The sequence below is a fragment of the Atractosteus spatula genome, chromosome 13, assembly GCF_055471065.1.
Source record: "Atractosteus spatula isolate fAtrSpa1 chromosome 13, fAtrSpa1.hap1, whole genome shotgun sequence".
NCBI lineage: Eukaryota > Metazoa > Chordata > Actinopteri > Semionotiformes > Lepisosteidae > Atractosteus > Atractosteus spatula.
The window spans coordinates 34,763,566-34,779,647 of record NC_142718.1 but is presented as its reverse complement, the minus strand read 5'-3'; the positions used below and the strand labels follow the sequence as shown (position 1 = coordinate 34,779,647).

Below are 16,082 nucleotides of genomic sequence, written 5' to 3'. Positions count from 1 at the left end.
TACAATATACTTCCTATTTACTAGAGTAAATTCAATTTGAATAAATTTTATTATTTTTTTACCTATTGCTGAATGTGCAGATGATATTGATTTGTTCCTCCTTAAAAGCTCCTTAAAGTTGTATTACTTCCCAGGGTCCTCGAAGTACTTGGGACTGTGGAAGAGATGTGTCATCCCAGCTGGAAACTCCTGAACTAAACTGGAACCAGAGGCTACCAGAGGCACTGTGGTCATTCTCCATGTTCATTTTCATTTTCAATGTTTTCTGTTTTCTTAGATCAGCTGCAGAGCGTACTTGTTATGAGAACATTGTGAAGAACCTTTTATAGTATATGGTCTTTTATACTGCAACATCTTTTGTTTTTAACAGGACTGTTAAAATTCTGTATTAAAAAAACATTGTCATCTGTTGTGAAAGACCATTCTCTTAAGGAGACATCTTAGTTAAGATGTTCTACATTTCATGGAGTAGACAGGCTAGCTGAAAAAAGTATGTCAATGTCTTATGTCTAGCAGACCAAAAAGTATATACTGTAATTGGATTACTTATACAAAGAACTACATCCTGGTAAAGGATTTATGTATTTTAGATCATATTAATGTTATTATCGGAGAACCAGTCTGTAATGAGACAGAAAAGATTTCCAGACTTTATTTTTTTTAATAATATATTCTCATTCATCACATTGATACACTGTCAAATGGAGCTGCTATTTTATTTTAACAAAATAAATACTGTAAGTTGTTTTTAAAGATTTGTATTTGTAAAGGTTGTATTCTGAGGTATGTTATAGTGCTGTGATGAATAGAAGACTTAATTAAGAATAAATTCTTAAACCTCTCAGTTTCAGTGTTGGAAAATAAATTGGTGTATTACCTCCATTATGTTTTTCCCAGAAGTCACCATCTGCAACTAGACCAGATTCACTGGAGAACTGAGATCTGTATTCATGGCACAAATTCCAACTTTTCTTTTGGTTACAGTACTGTGCACAGATGGCTGTTGTCTGATGCAGCCTTGAACAGATCTGAGCTGTGCTTTAAACTGACCTGCTTTTTAGATAAGATAAGATAAGATCACTTTATTGGCCATACACAATTTCTTGTATTAGGAATTTGTCTTTTCACATACCCCAACTTGCTCTCCATGAGACACACAGTCACACAGACAGGGACAGGGAGAGATTTTATGTGTTGTACATACAGTAGAAGTGGAGATTTCAGATGTTCATTTTTTCATATTTGGCAATAGGAGTCTGCGATAAGAGCATTCAGCATTGAGGGTATTATAGAACTGAATTTGTTGGGTAATGAACGTGATTCTGTTCAGTATTATTTTGGGTTTTGGGGCTGACAAAGGTATAATTTAGGCAGGGGAATAATTATGTTTTCTGCACAAATCACAAAATGAAAAGGCAATATGTAATATGTGAAGACAGACTATGATTGTTACCGTTTTTCAGGCTTTTCTATGAAAAATGCTGGGGATACTGGTAATGTAAAATGTACGCTTGTGCCCAAGTTGTCATATCCTTTCACTTGTCAACATTGCATGAGTGGCTCTTCACAGTGCTCAAGGCAAAACTCCCTAGCACAATAAATCCCCAGAGTGCCCATGTGTTATAAGGGCCATTTCTGCAGAACTACAAATGCTTTAGGTAGGTGTCAGAATACAAATTCTAATGTCTCCTGTATGAGAGATAATGAATTTACTTCATTAGTCTGCTCTCCTCCCCACCGAGAGCTGGTGTGTGGTGAGCGTTCTGGCGCACTATGGCTGCCGTCGCATCATCCAGGTGGGGCTGCACATTGGTGGTGTGGAGGGGAGTCCCCATTACCTGTAAAGCGCTTTTAGTGGAGTGTCCAGAAAAGCGCTATGTAAGTGTAAGCAATTATTATTATTATTATTATTATTATTATTATTGTAGAAGGCTCAGTAATAATACATCCATCCATTTTCTAACCCCTTCTTCCAATTCAGAGCAGTAGGAATACTAACACAATTCAAAGCAATCATAAGACGACAGAAACTACAGCTGTACAGTGCAAACCGATTCCTTAAACATATTATGTTGTGATTATTTTAGAACAGTGTAGGTACATAAAGACATTTTGCATCAGATTAATAAATGGTGTTTAAAAGTTTAAAATAACCTTTAGCTGTGATTCTTACATTTCATTATGAGGTTCTTAAATCAAATCCGTTTTTAGCTGGCATGTCCTGCTTTTTAATTGTTGTATCATTTTTGTCCTGTTTTTCATGATTGTCTATGCTTGGCCACAGGCACCATCACAATAAAACACATTTATTTGTTCAGGTTCTATACTATTTCCTATTGCAGAACTCAAAGTGTGTATGGAATTCTTTCATCCCCACAGAGAACAGGCCTTCCTCAGGGGCTATGGACCCTTGTTCAGGCTCACTACTGCTTACACCACCTTCACAAAGCTGGTACTGTAGCTTCAAGGAAGAGGAGTTATTCAAAGGAGCAGCAGCTGCTTCACAAGTTTCTTCAGAAACATCAGAAGATTAAATCTTTGAGTTACAGAACACATTTAATCCACATGGTGGGGCTGTGGTGTCAATCCTGATTTCAAGGGCTGCGTGTGGAGAAATTAAAATTGCAGTCTTGCATTTTTTAAAAAGCTTTTAACTTGATCAAAAAGTAGCACATAGTCTTTACGCAATGGGAATGGGGTTCAGTGTTTTGTTTCTACATGAATTTACTTACTGTAGCTATGCTTCATTGTCATAACACAAAACACTCTGTTTCAAGCTCAGATCCATAAAATAGATGCGTAGACTGACTGGACCCCACAACAGTTCCAAGAAAGCTGTTTCATTGATAACCAAATGGTCCCAGTGGGAATACAGCTGCAATCCTAAGCTTATCTAGATCAACATGCAAAAGCAGCCAAGATAATGCACTGAATTTCAAGGGCAAGGGAAACTAAATTTAGTTTCCATTGGCCTCAGAATGACTCATTCAGACTGCCTTACTGCTGTAGTTTATGAAACCTTGTAAGTACAGATTCATGAAACACGGTAACATAAAAAAAAAGAAAAGCATTAATTAATAATTAAGTGCACTAGTTCTAAACAACCTCACAAACTATATTCCCTCACACTGTTTATCTCAGGCTTATAAATCGTGGCTGTGTGAGATGTGCAGAGCTGGCAAACCCTCTTAATCATTTGTATACCCTAGTGGTGCAGCATGCTTTGATATGCTCTATTCAGCCATCCCTGCCCTATTTACACATGCTGGTAAAGTTGACTTCAATGGGAGATGAGTTAAAAGCAGAAAAGAGACGGTGAATTTTATCAGTGCGGTCAGGGTATGGGTAGAAAATTTGACAAATATGCTAATTAACTGCTTTGCCCTTTACTGCAATCCCCCTGACTACTCCACCTTATTTAAGATTCAATGTGGTAGATTTTTTATTTCAGCCAGGATATTGCATTTGCCTTGATGCTTTCTCTTTAAAAATCACATCTTTTCTTTTGTGAATTATCCGTTTGACTAAGATTTCTCATAGTCATGTTTTTAGTTCATAATTACATAAGTCAATAACACCTCATGATTATTAAATATTTCAGTGTCATACAATTGTTGGCAATGGGTTATAATGTGTTGATGTGCTCTAATGTGCAATGATGGCAGTGCCACTCTTTGATACAGCAGTGTTTTATACATATTAAAAGTAATGTATTTTTACTGCAGTCTCCTGAGGCACTGCCTGTCATGGGATTCAGATACATTATTGATTATATCTGATGCAATAGCTCATTAGCCTAGAAAAATTAGAATGAGTCATCAGGCTGTTACATTCCTGCCCTGTTATTCCCTGATCTCAGATCACTCTTTCTCTTACTTTGGACATTTTGATGGCTACTCATTACATTTGTCTTGAACAAGGCAAGAGAGTGACTTTTTCCCCCTTCTTTAAGACAGAAAATTAACTTTTTAAAGCACAGTAGCATTCCAGAAATAGATCAAGATTCGGTGACACTTTGCATAGTCATCACCAGACTACAAGACCGTTCAGTAACAGTAGAATGCACAGAAGTTGTTTTTATGATCGCTGCTCAGTCATAAAAAATAATAATGATGTTCAGAAAATGGCGAGTAGTGGGTTTCCTGAAGTCTTGTATTTACACATAGTGTTTTGGTTTTTTAACCCTGTGTTCTGAAAACATGACCACACACATTGGGAATCAAAATCTCAATGGCCACTGACAGCCTGAGGAAAATAAAGCTGAAGCAAGTCAATCTGACAAAACATAGGGCATAGTAACCAAATTAGGAACACTGCTAACCTGTTAATTAATTGCTAACATTGTTAATTCTGTTTTTCTATTAACCCCAGAATTAGCAATCTCCCCAGAAGTCACTAGCCAAGCCAGGCTGGGCCTAGGCAAAGCTGGAATGGGAGTTCTCCAAGGAAAAACCAGGTGGCTTTTGTAAGTTTTGCTTGTGGACCATTAGAAGACCCTCTTCCCTATGGACCGTCCGTCCATTTTCGAACTGCTTCAATTCAGGCTCGTGTGGGAGCAGGAGTTTATCTTGGCAGGAAACGGGCACACAGCAGGACACACCCTGGACAGGACACCAGTCCATCGCAGGGCACAGACAAACCCAAACACGCACACACTCACTGACTCAGGGACAATTTTCCCTATAAACCAATAAACCTAGAGTACGTCTTTGGACTGTGAGAGGAAACCGGAGCACTTGGAGGAAACCCACGTGAACACAGATGTCATCCCAGATCTGGCATTGAACCCAAGTCCCCAGCACTGCAAGGCAGCAATGCTGACCACTGTGTCACTGTGCTGATCCCGCTGGAGCAGAATTTCCAAATGAATGTCTCAGTATAGTGACTGAGGGCACGGTAGTGTAGGAGAAGCTGCCCTTCGGATGAGGTCCTGACTTCTCGGCTATTAATGATACCATAGCAGTGTTCACAACTATAGGGGTGCTAGCTCAGGTTTCCTGGCTGAATTCCAGTCTGGGCTTGCACAATCTGACCTCCCTCATGCTCCCCCTTCTTTCAGCTGGTGAAGTAAATTCTCTTCTACCTGATCCTCTGTGTTGTGATAATGGCCCAACCCAGGTGAGTGCAGCACTACAGAAATTGGGGCCCTGCTGTATGTAGAGCAATCTGAGATGCTTTGGGATGCAAAGCCCCATATAAATGCAATTAGTTTTTATGGTTTGTGAAGTGTATGGATGAAGATGCTGGTGTACCATCTTTGTTAACAAGAGCTTTTTACTTTTGTGGAGGATCTCTGCTTGTGGTGGCATGGCCAAGAGGACCTTTGCACATGAACTACACTTGAGACTGATGCAATCCATTTTCCATCTTTATTTACTAGTACTAACAAAGAAGAAGACCTCAATAGAGACAACATCTTAACAACAGTAGGCTGGATACCACCACCTCGCTCTGATTTAAGCCTTTCAGCTACTTAATTAACTTCATAGTCTCTTGACTTGCCCTGTGAGCAAAAACAAAATCTTATGCTGTATATATCCAAATCAAACACTGATGTGAAAATCTGCACAATCCTCACCAGAACTCAATCGAATCTTTAGTGTCTGGGGGACGATTTAGGTGCTCTCTTGTAGCATATCCATTGACATTACAGCCCTTTCTGCCACATGCCTGGCAATCTCCATTAGGAAAAGAAAGGTAATTCATTGATATTAAACGCAGGCAGCTGTGATGTGGGGAGCTGAACTAAAATTCCCATTCCATTTCCGTGCAGTTAACTGAAGGGGCTGTACTGATTCCTGACCTGGCGTCTCCATGTAAATACCCCATCAAGATCTGCTCCTGTAGCCATAGCAATGAGCAGACTCTTCAGTGTACAAAACGTTTCCTCCTCCCTCCCCTGGCTGAACCGTGTGTAAAAGAGAGAGAGACTCATTAAACCCCCATTACACACAACCCCCACCTCCTTCCCTCTTCCATTGGAGAGCAGCGTCACATCTTTCGATTTGTGTTCAAGTCACTGTGTGCGGCACCCCCCCCCCCCCCCCTTGGAGAAGAAGAGCTCTCTCCTGTTTAAAGGCTTTCGCAAATCTCCGTGACTGGCTAACATCATTTAGAACCCCCCCCCCCCAGAAAAAAAGCTTTGTGTAAAGCGATCAAGCCCATATAAAAATCACAAACCTCCTGAACAAAAGCTCCGTTCAAAACCGGTTCAGTACTGTTAAGGTTTTAAGCACCAACTCAGTGTATCCAACAGGCAGTTCGGAATTATCACTGTTTAGAGGGTGAGATTAATGGCTTCATGACTCACAAATCCAATCAAATTATACTGGGAAAATATTTGTCAGAAAAAAATGTAAATCCCAACAGCACATAACTTTATCCAAATAGGATCCAACTGAGGAAAAACACTGTCATTCTCCACACCCTGCTTTTGCTGACAGGGAGGGAAATCAAGATTTGTTTTTACAGACAATTCCTGCCTTATACCCCTCTGACTGTCCTACTGCATGTTGCACACCAGGTAAGGTCTTAAACTCTTATTATTTGCATTTTATTACTTACACCAACATCAACAGAGGAATAATGAAGGTGATACATTGCCAGTTCAATTCTTAGTTCTTTACCGGTGAGACACAAGGTGTGGCTTGAATCTTCTGTGAGCTTATAGGGAATACGTTGGCACACAATTTATCAGTGTTAACCTAATATTTTCACCTGCTTAAAGGTGTAGTATTGGCAGTATAGTGTTTAAATAAACATTTTTCATTATATTAATGAAAAAAAAGAACAGTAACAACATCATAACAAAATGTGGCCTCCTCCAATTGCTATGGAGAATTGCACAGCATGATGTTAAATTCGATCAATTCAGTTAAACCAATTCAGCCTCAGTGTGGCTGTTTTTTTTTAACAAATTTTAAAAGATCCTTGTGCAAACATGGAACTGAATGAGCAAGGGGGCTTGATGGGTTTATGTTTCTAACAACTTGCTTAGACAGAGCATGCTATGAGGATGCATGTTTTTGCTGAGTGACTCTCTGTGACCTGTGGTTTTCTAAACCCACAGAGATGCCACCACGTCCTTTAGGAGCTGAAACAGAAGGGTTATGGTTACAGCAGGCAATTCAAACACAGAGTACACCGAGCACAACCTGACAATAACCGCCCCAGCCCAGACTGGCCATTTCACCCTCCTTCCCTATTGAAAAATCAACACACTTTCTATGTGAAGCTTATAATTACTGTAAATCTAAATCTAAAAAAACAGCTTTTCATCTAGCACTTTTGTGTTTCTAAATAAAAACAACTAAAAAAACTCTGTGTTGTGTTGTGCCTGTGTAACGAGATGTGCTTATTCCTGTGGTGAAGGTTTTGAGTAAATGTCTGCTTTCATGCATATACAATACAGGTTTTTCGTCACCATGAAATACAGTGTGAGGCAACCGAGGAGCCTTCTTGATGAATACATATGTCAACGATAATAAAATACACAGCAGAAAGTGAGAGGAGGGATGAGTCAAAAAGTTTAATTTGATACAATGAATGAATAATGCTGTGGGTGGTAATCTGCTCAGACAAGGTTAGATCTGAAAACCATTCAATTGCTTTCACATGGAAATCCTGGATGGCTGTTCTTCTAGTGTTGCTGCTACCTAATACTTCTCTGCTACTCTCAAAGGCAGTTTGATTAGTGATGGGCGAATTCAGGTTTCAGATGAGTTCAGAGGTTTTCAGATGACTACAACACAATTAAAGAACGCTCCAAGATTCAACTGATTCAAATGTCCCTTCCCTAATAATTAATTAAAACGTGAGAGTTTTTCCATCTCTGAGTATTAGGTTGCCAGAGTGACGTACCAGTTGTGTTATGTCATGTGAATAAATTTAACGTTAATGTAAATGAATGTAAGTGAATATTGAACTCCATCTATCAGGATTCATGGACATCTGTGCTGTTACCAGCCATGAGACCAAAACCAGTTTTCAGAGAATACGGAGACCTCAACTTGTCTCTTGCTATTAAAATCTCAGACTAAGATAAGCATGTTGAGGGTGAAGGACTGACTTTATAAACAAAGATAGTTAAGAGTATGACCTTCCTTTTCAAGCAGGATCAAGCATGCATTAAAGGAGGAGGGCGTATTTTCTAACAAAAGCATTTTAGAATAAAATGTGAGCTTATTATAGACACGTGAATAACACAAGGGTTTTAACGCTGTAATATGGTTTCGAGGGGTGGCACAGTGGCACCATGGTTAGAATTGTTGCTTCGCAGTACTGGGACCTGGGGTTCAATTCCGGAGGTGATATCTGCATGTTGTTTGTATGTTCTGCACATCTTAGCAATGGTTTCCTGCCACACTCTAAAGACATTCTTGTAGGTTAATTGGCTTCTGGAAAACTGGTCCTGGTGTGTGTCTGTGTGTGCCCTGCAGCTAACTGGCAGCAATTCAGGGTGTATCTTGTCTTGTGCCCGTTGTTTGCTGGGATAGGCTCTGGTTCTCTCATGATCCTGCAATAGACAAACTAGAAAAAGGATGGATTAGGTGTTCATTTTCCCCCTAAGAATATATTACTGTCACGAATCTTACTCTAGCGTGCACCTCCCGGCGTGCACACCTGAGCCGCTTTTAGCAATCAGTCCATTACTCCCCGCTCTCTCATATATACCCCTTCACTCCGTTTACTCCTCGCTCACTGTTGAGATAGCCTTCACTTGCTTTTGTGCGCTTTATGTTCGTCTCTGCTTACTGGATACCGACCCTGCTTGCCTTTGACCACGATTCCGTCTCTACTCGCGTTATTTGGATTTGGACACCTCGCTGCCTCGATCTCTGGATACCTGACCTTACTCTGCCTCCGACCCCGACAACGTCTCTGCCTCACGTCTTCCGGATTTGGACACCCCGCTGCCTGACCTCTAGTTTACCGACCTCGCCGGGCCACCCCGACCTTTGGAAGTCTGACTTTACTCCTATTAGCTCCGCATAGGGTTCGTTATTTTCCTCCGGTTCATACTCTTAATTGTGACAATTACATTTGAGCTCTTGTAAACACATTTAGATGTTTTTTTTTTCCAGATATGACTAGGTTTGACTGGCCCAGAGAGCATGAATGCCCAAAGTCGGAATCGAATTTCGATGTTTACACTGAACAATCACTTGTGCTTGAAATAAAACACTATCCTACAATAATAAAAATCCCAAACAATAACAAGTTGACGAACTATTTTTTTTAATGCCTGACAAAGTAATGCAAAATGATTATTGCATCAAACAAAACGTCTTTTCCCCTATGTGCTTCTCGGAGATTTCACACATACAATCTGCAACTCATTTTTCAGTCTGGGTGGATCAAAAGGATTGATGAAAATGGGTCTATCTATAACGGAGTTTTTGTTATTTAATATGAAAGGCATATCTACAGAAGTACATATTGTATAACAGCATTTGGGGATTAAAGGGGATAATTATTCTTGCCTTTTTTATTTAGACTTTAAAGTGACTTTTTTTAGCTTTATTCAAAAGCAATAACACAACTGCGTTTCTCTAGCGTCCTTTACGGTAGTACAGTGGGAGGAGTCAGAAAGCTCAGTGTTCTTTAATTCTGCAGTTTTGTCTACGAGCTCCGAGCTAATTCTTCAGCGGACTGGTAGCGCCGAACAGGTAGGGGGAAAACAAATTATTAAAAACAAAGCAAAACGAATGCATTACGTGTATTGTCACTTTCATACGTGATCGGCGTTACCATAATTGCTTTAAAATACAGTTTAATACCGGTTTGTGCAAAATAAAAGAATAATCTTGGATAAAAGGTTAGGTAATCCCAGGGTTGTTGTTCCTCAAAAATTGACGCATCAGTAACTAGCAAATTGTGTTCTGTCCAATACTCAAAGTCCAGCAAAAGCAGCCAAAATGGTTAATTTGGTGATTTTTGCCTGAGCTATACCCGAGTACGATCCTCGATTTGCACTAGGATTTAGCTCAGACAGAGGCTGATCTTTCGCCAAAGACGTTTTGTCGCGTCTTTTCTTTAGTGTCCTTCCATGTATGCAGAGATTCAATGTGTCTAGGGGCGTGAAACATTTCAGAATTAGGTAGGAATCAGTATTAAAGTGACGCATGGGTTGTCTTTTTCAATAAGATTTGCAGTCTCCGGTGCCTCGCAAGATACCTGTACGCTAACCACTGCAATTACGCTCTAGTGTTAGGCAGGTCCAGTGCGCTTAGTGCTGAAAAGATGTGAACAAAAGACAACCTGGGGTTCTTCATTATATATACACATTATAGCAGTTTTATTAAACATCTCAGACAAAAGATAATTGTTTAAATCGAACTGATTTTCATTACACAGCGGCTTTTGCAGTTCGGTGCATTGCTTTAGAAAGACTGCGGTAAGGGGAGTTTTCGGGGTGCGGAATCTGAGGGCCGGTGAGGTGAGGTTTTGCTTTGGATTATCGCTCAAGAATCCAAAACGTGGACCGTCGCCTCAACCCCCCTGATGTACAGAGCACGCCTGTCTGTTGCACTGAGGTATTATCAACCAGTAAATGAAAATCATATAAGACAAAAGGATCTGAAACCGTAGAATGTGTTGAACAACAAAAGGTGCCAGATCATCACTAGGTTATGCTGGTAGACACTTTGTTCACTATCGCTCCTATGACATAGTATTTTTCGGTACATTTCTACGCTTGCCTTTGTGACTATACACTACTGCTAATACAGGCCGCTGTGGCTTTCCTTACCTGCGTTTTGTAGCTGCTCTTTCCCTTTGTAATCCGAGCACGTTTCTTTGGCTATACAAGAGATCGGGGGAACAGCATTTGTCTTAACAGCATTGTTCAACTGCAAAGAAGCATTTTTTTCCATATAAAACCACAAATCTGGGATAACTGAAATGCGATCTCGCAGTTTTTTAACCCTAGTAGACACCCTTTTTTCCCTCAAAGGCTCAAGAGCAAATCGCAGGCTATAATAACGCGGTGGGATCAGTCATTACCTTAACCACCGCTGCGCAATTCTCACTTCAGCGGGGCGATACCAGTGAAGGCTCCTCCCATAGAGAGGAAAACCTCGCATCTCTTGAACACTGTATAGGCCTTTAGTGGACAGAGGGATAGGATCTTTCCCAGCAGGATGCTTATTGAAGTTCCCCCGGGCGATAAGTGCTGTGTTGTAGAGCAGGTGGCGTTGGCAGTTACAAAAACACTTTAGTTTCGATGCTGGTATGTTATATTCCCGAAACATGCACGGAAAGTATGTGGGCACTTAAAATGAGAAATCGCACAAAGAACGTGATTTCTTTAAATACCTGTCGTACAATTGCAAATTATGAATTGAAGTAGTTTGGTAATAATACAGATTTTAATAACATGAATATGATGAAACGTGCATTTATCCTCCAAATGTCTTAGTTTGACCTAAGAACTCTAATATATTCTGCACACTTTGTTTTTGTTACAGTTTGCAGTCTTTTTTTTTTGTTTTTTGAAGCCAGTTTCACAAAAGAAGATATGAGCACATTCTTCAACACGAGCAGCTTTGAGTTCTGTGCTTGACTTTGGCTTGCTCTTTGCACCAGCACATTTCATGTCAGTCCGCAACATTGTAATAAGATTACAGTCTTTAGTGAGATGGCAAATCATTGACTCTAATTGTCTTCTTTTATCAAAATCCCCGTTCAGACTCCAGAGATACGAAGGGACCAAGCCTCTGTCCACTATGCCTCATAGTGATGAGTTCTAGCACAAGTGTGTACACTATTATTTTATATTGTACAGTATTCATCGCCCTTCTGCAATATAAAGATTGCCAGTGCCCATTGAAGAAAAACAAATGCCATCCACAGCCTCCAGTCTGTTTAATGCCGGACACAAGAAACGTTTCTTTAAATTCTTCCCTCTTCCTGCCAGTATCTCACATTGTTCTAATAACTTGGGATATGGGGGTGCTGCATATTGCTTTTAAGGAAGCGATCACAGAGTGCATCACAGATTTCACTCATGATCATTCATGAGAAATGGGGGTGCATCACTGTTGCTGTTTTTTATAATAGCCCTTCATTCCTCATCATATTACTGCCATTTCGAGATGCCTGCTGTATTTTAAAGCTTTCAAGACTTTCATTGTTTTTGAATACTGCATTTCTGCATTTTTCTCAATTTTTGATTGATATTACTATATGCAGTACTGTAATTTTCCAATGGTAATTTTCAGTAATTGCAGTTGTCAAAATTAGCAGTGAATAGGCTTCATGTGAAAAATATTTATTGCCCACTTTTGTGAAATTATGAAGGCTTTTAGGCTGTTTTGCATTTTATGCATGTTATGTAAGACATAATTTGTAATATATAATGTAATATTTATTTTTTATTTTCGAACAAAACAGTTTCAAATTATAGAAAATATTTGTAACCACCTAAAAACCACTTATCTGTGACAGTGGTTTGATGTAATGGGTATGGTGTGATCTGCTTTTTGGGTGAAAATATGAACAGAGCAGCAGACCTACTGTGTGTTAGTTAAATGTTTGAGGTTTGTTCTGTTGCTATCCTAATTCAGCAGGTATTCAGTGTCTGATATCCACTTGGAAAAGTAAAGACAGCATAATGGTACCTGATGTTACAGACACTTTTTGAATTTGGGATTTTTCTGATTTCCGTCCAAGTGTCAGGTTTTTCTTTGTCTTTGTCTTGAATTAGCAGAATTGTTATATATTGCTCCAGGGTAGGTTTGAAGTGTTCTCTTTACAGTTCATATTTAGATTTCAATGTGCTGAACCCCATGAATAATTGAATAAATTAATTAAAATGTTTCTGCACTAGATTTGCTAATTGTGAAAGCACTTTGTATGCTAAAAGGGTATATAAAGATTTCCATTTTAATATTCTACAAGTGGTGCTGCATTAGACATGAGTCCTTCACATCTGCGTGACAAGCAGAAGAGGACAGGCCGTGCGCAGCAGATTGAGTTCCTATGCAGTCTGACCACACTGGGCTACTATTGAGCCTCCCCTTTCTGCTGGAGCCGAAGATAACTTTATAAGAGAATTTGTAGCCTGGATTGTATAGATATTGCACTTTGTGCTCTGCCTCTGTTGAACTACATTCTGTCTCAACCTATCAAGAAGAGCTTGATTTTCTTGCAGTCAGATTTTGTTCTGAACTCTCTATAGTGGATTCCACCCTATCGTGTGCTAATTACTACACGATCGGCTGTGATTGCCGGACATCAATTGCATGTATTCCCATTCAATCCTATAGCACACGTACAATTGGGTTGGATATTGTATCTGGACCTTTGGTTCGTAGCAAAAACCATTTCTTCTGGGGTTCCCTTCAAAGGCCCTTCTTTTCTGCCTTTTGACTTGAGATTGTCATGCAAGCTGAGTCACTTGTTCATTTTTTGTCCCTCTCTGCTTCCCAAGTGTTTTGATTTACTTTAGTGCGTGTTTATCTGTAAATTCAAAGTGTAAAATATAAAACAATGCAGGTAGAGAACAAAGAAGAAATATTTTAGTGAGGGTTTTTTTTTATCCACTTCAGGTGTAATAAGCCACAGCCTTTTCAAAACGTCATACTCATGGAGCACAGAGGCTTATTTTTCAACTCCCTGTATACCTGCTGAATGCATATTGATTCATGGTATCAGATACATTTTTATTTTGAACTTTGGTTTACTTCCAAGCCTCTGCATCTTGTAAAGTCAGAAATGGCTCAAGTTGCTATGCAGTGGGAGTCTTCGTTCCACCACCATGTAAATTCTTAGTAGTCATCAGGTCGTGTAGAACTGTGATCTGCACTTTTGGTAAGGAAAGGTAAAGAAAAGAAACTCAACATTTCAGCTGTGAAGCATTCTTCAGCTGTGTGGGGATCAGGAATCTTCACTTTTGGTGCTGGTGAGCCACAGGTTCTTCTGTTTTTTCCTGCTCCCTGAGCTCGTAAAGAGTGAATTGAATCATTTATTGACTTAATTACTGCTAATTGTAACTGTTGCCAAATCCGTGTCTGAGTCTGATGATATAGCTTTCCCAGTACAGTAATATACCGTGTGTGGTTTAGACTGTGAATTCAAATTCTCTGTTTGGAAGCTCACTCTGTTGCTCTGTTGTAGGTGATGTGAATTGGAGAGATGATGGGGCTTTTCTGGCAATGTACAAAAACCTGGATGCAATATCAGCATCATCATTTGCACACAGAACATAGTTAAATACTGTATATGTAAACATGATTGTTTTTGTTTGCTTGGTGCAACAAGAAACAAATTTGGTTGCTGGAGTGCCAATGTAGTAATGTAATGCAAACAGTGTGTGCAGTTTCTTTAATAGGATCTTGCGATTATGGAGTTATCAGACTATTACAAATGGGTTTTGACAAAGTGCATTAGGAAAATGGTAGAAGTCACTATCAAGTTCCTAGATCCTCTTGGGAAAGACACGATTACATCAGCATAGATTGAGGTTAGTGTAATCACAAGAGCGTATTTGGAGTGACCTTAATCATAAAAGCAAGAGAAGCCTTGTACAGTAACTAAATTGGTTGCAAGAGGTCCTTTTTGTTTGCTGCTTTAGTTTACAGAAATTGGATCCTCCCTTACTGTTAGAGTAGAATGCTAAATATATCCCAGCCTACAAACTAATGTTATGTGCACTGCCTAAGTGTTTCCACTTTTAGAAAAAGAATAAGAAAAAAGAAAGCTTCCATATTTAGGGAAGCATAGCTTCACAAAAGCATAGCTTCACAAAATGAAACAAAGATATTTCTAAATGTTTTTTGTGTGGAATACACTAGGGGAAAAACATAAACATAAACATGAGGTTCAGAACTGTAGGCTGTTTTTTTTTCTTGTAGTTATTTTCTCTTTCAAAGATAAAACATCCAATAATAGTAAAACCCTGCAGAAAGGAGGTGGCGGTAACTTTTTAGGAACGATCTGATCTTACAAATAGAAATCGATCAAAAATGTGACTCAATAATAGTTCCACAAGCTGTCTTAGTAGGATGGTGTATCCATTTTGCATTTTCCTTCTTTTGCATTTTGTTTACATTTCAGTATGTACTGTACAATTTCTTTTAATTTGGGATCCAAACAAATGCTCTTTTGTGAGATTAGCGAGTGGACCGCAGACAGGACCAGAGACAGGATACAATGGCCTAGCTCTAACCAGCCAGCCATCTGGAGACCCAGCCTTTCCTGCACACGTGGGTTAAATCTTGTAGTCACTGATGGAATGGGTTGCACAGGCCTGCAGGTGAAAATAATTGCTATTTGCAATGAAGGGAAGTAGGAACTTGAGGGGCAAGGATGACTGCTGCTTTGTATGCTAAGCCATGGAAGCACTTGTTGTTTTTCCTTTGGGTGCTAATGTGATGTGGCGTTCCTTGAATGTTTAATTAACTTTATGGGGTGACGAGATTTCTTAAGCTGTCTGAGGAGCGTAATCTGCCTCACTCATGTCCCAGCGTCCAGCAGTCTGTGCTGCTATCATTGTGGTCCCTAGGCAGACAGTAGATAAAACACGTGCTCATGGATAGTGTGAGATCTACTGTAAGTGAACTGAGGCAAAGAAAAACGTACTGTTAGATACTGTATGGTAGACTACAAGGGGAATGTGATATGGTAATATTTCTTAGAAATTATATGAAATGATTTCTCCATTTCTATCCATTGACTAGATGTCTTTATTCTGCAGAAGTTGATGTAATATAAACCAATTGGCCAATGATCTTGCAGTGAATTGGTCTGGTTATGGAGAAGGGTCGGTGAAGCATGTCTGCCTCAACAATCGGTGGAATAGTGCACCAGAATGGTCATGCGATGAGTTTTGCATTGCTGCCTCGCAGCGCAGGTGCCCCGGGTTCAGTTCTCGAGCCCATGGAGTTTGTGCGGTATGTTCTTCTCGTGTTTGTGCAGGTTTCCTCCAGGTGCTCTGGTTTCTTCCCGCAGTCTAAGGACATGCTGGTAGGTTAATTGGCTTCTGGAAAAATTAGCCCTGGTGCGAGTGGGTGGGTGTGTGTGTCTGTGTATCGGCCCTGTGCCCTGTGTGGCGTCCCATCCAGGGTGTGGTCCTGCCTTGC

The 16,082-nt window shown here is 39.9% G+C and overlaps 1 protein-coding gene across 1 annotated transcript in view; it reads left to right on the top strand.

The window, feature by feature from the left end:
- kansl1l (KAT8 regulatory NSL complex subunit 1-like) overlaps positions 1-843 on the top strand; it is a 31,417-nt gene extending 30,574 nt beyond the window's left edge. The window contains exon 16 of the transcript XR_016093886.1: positions 135-843. The gene's annotated coding sequence lies outside the window, so the exon portion shown is untranslated. The remainder of the gene's footprint in view (positions 1-134) is intronic.
- The last annotated feature ends 15,239 nt before the right edge of the window (positions 844-16,082 follow it).